Source organism: Octopus bimaculoides, chromosome 29 (genome assembly GCF_046866305.1).
Source record: "Octopus bimaculoides isolate indiv1 chromosome 29, ASM4686630v1, whole genome shotgun sequence".
Lineage (NCBI taxonomy): Eukaryota > Metazoa > Mollusca > Cephalopoda > Octopoda > Octopodidae > Octopus > Octopus bimaculoides.
In genome coordinates this window covers 13330325-13332996 of record NC_142956.1, presented here as the reverse complement: position 1 = coordinate 13332996, position 2672 = coordinate 13330325, and positions in this window count along the sequence as shown.

The window sequence follows — 2672 nt, the reverse complement described above, 5'->3', positions numbered from 1 at the left end:
CATTGTATTTACACCATATATATATATATATATATATATATATATATATATATATATATATATATATATATATATATATATACACATATATATATATATATATATATATATATATATATATATATATATATATATATACACATATATATATATATATATATATATATACCGGAGTAAGCACATGAAATGTGCAACAAGGTGGAAAAAAGAGTACTCAAATACCAGAGGTAGAGTAATATGCTTTATTTAAAAGCAGCAGAAATATAACAAAAAAACCGTTACTCTGAGTTTCATGTTCCCGTTCATCGGACAGTTTTTCTAACAAAACTGTCCGATGAACGGGAACGTGAAACTCAGAGTAACGTTTTTTTTGTTATATTTCTGCTGCTTTTAAATGAAGTATATATATATATATATATATATATATATATATATATATATATATATATATATATATACTGATAAATATATAGGGGTCAACATTAGTTGCTTCACCAACATACTGAAAATTTAGAAACAGCAGTCAAAGAACTACTGATTCTAAACTACAATTTTTTCTCTAACGGATGGCGACCCCTATATATTTATGATTATAAATGGTTTTACCGATAAAGGTTTTTTTCATACTGAACTACTTGGCAAACTTGTTAATTATTAATTTTATTACTAATTGGCAATTCCCTGCTCTATATCTGTATATATATATATATATATATACACATGTGTAAAAGGGTAACAACTCCCTCTGGTTATGAATGACCATGGGATTGCACTTACAAAGTTCCCCTCCAAGGTACAAGTCTGGGCAAGATGGTTTATGGAAGACCAGTAGTCGCCCATACATACAGGTTTCCCCTCTCTGTGCCATTATATGTACATAGGGTAAAGACCCCCTGTAGTTATTAATGACCATGAGATTGCACCTAGAAAATTTCCCTTCAAAGCACAAGTCTGAGCAAGGTGGTTTATAGAAGACCATCAGTTGCCCATGCATCTTAGCCTCCACACTGCTGATGTTGTCCTAGTAAAAGACAAATGTTGATACAGCCTGGCACCAGTAGCATTGCCAATTGAACTCAATACATCATGATTGTGAGCCCAACACTCTAACCACTGAGCCATGTGCCTTCACATGTGTATACATGCATAATTGTGTGTATATGTATTTACTTGCCATGGCCTCAGTCTAATGACAGAAACAAGTAAAAGATAAAATATATTTTCATAGTTTAATAATTACAACTGCTTGCTAAAATTGAATTTAAATCTTAACATTGCATCATTTCCTTTCTTCTTGTAAGTTGATTTGCTCTTAGCATCATGAGAAATTAGTTTCTCTTTCTTTCTCAGATATCCCCTGAAGAAGCTTCAAGTTCACTTTTAGCTATAATAAAACATGCAATTGCTTGCAAAAACAGATATCTGTTGGGAGTTTAGAAGATAAATTTATTTGTCAGCACTAGGTGAGAAGAACAATTTTGATAATTGTTATTCACAGCGAATTTACCATAAAATTCTCTGGAGCAAAATCTCATTGTAAATTCTGAGGATATTTTTATAATTTTATAATCAAAATGGTAAATTAAAATTTGATTTATTCTTGTGAAGTGATTTACACTGAAACTGATTAATAACTTAATCCAGAAGTTTTAAATCACCTGTAGCTTCATCTTGATATTTTAACATACACACACAGACAGACACACTCACACACACATATAAGTGCAGGTGTGGCTGTGTGATAAGAATCTTGCTTCCCAATCACATAGTTCCAGGTTCAGTCCCACTGCATGACACATTGGACAAGTGTCTTTTAGTAGAGTCTCGGGCCAACCAAAGCCTTGTGAATGGATTTGATAGATGGAAACTGAAAGAAGCCCATTGTATGTGTGTATATATATATATCATCATCATCATCATCATCGTTTAACGTCCGCTTTCCATGCTAGCATGGGTTGGACGATTTGACTGAGGACTGGTGAAACCGGATGGCAACACCAGGCTCCAGTCTGATTTGGCAGAGTTTCTACAGCTGGATGCCCTTCCTAACGCCAAATATATATATATATATATATATATATATATATTTGTATATATTTATGTGTGTGCCTGTACATGCACCTCCCCAACCATAGCATGACAACCAATGTTGGTGTGTTTACATCCCTGTAACTTAGCAGTTCAGTAAAAGAGTCTAATAAGTACTAGGCTCACAAAGAATAAGTCCTGGGGTCAATTTCTTCAACTAAAGACTCTTTGAGGCATGGCTCAAGCATGACCACAATCACATGACTGAAAAAAGTAGAACAACAAAAAAGTAAAAGAACAAAAAAGTAAAAGAATAAGTGCCTGCAAGACTGGCGTAGAATTAAGGCTTCAGCAGACAAAACAATACAAGGTGGACGTATGAAAATAAACAAATGTAATTGGAAACAATAGATGAAGATTATAAATAAAGCCTTTTGGCCAAACTTGAAAATGATGGGTAACGCCTGGAAGAAATCTTCAAATAGATGTAAAAAAGGAATTAGTAAGAGGGAAGAAAATGTTGACCAGTACACTAGGGGTTTGGTGGTGTAAAGACAGAGAGGAGAAAATTAGTCACGGGTCACAGGTGGGCAGTAGATAGAAATGAAGGAGGATGAGAGAGAGAGAGAGAACAGAGGAAGGAA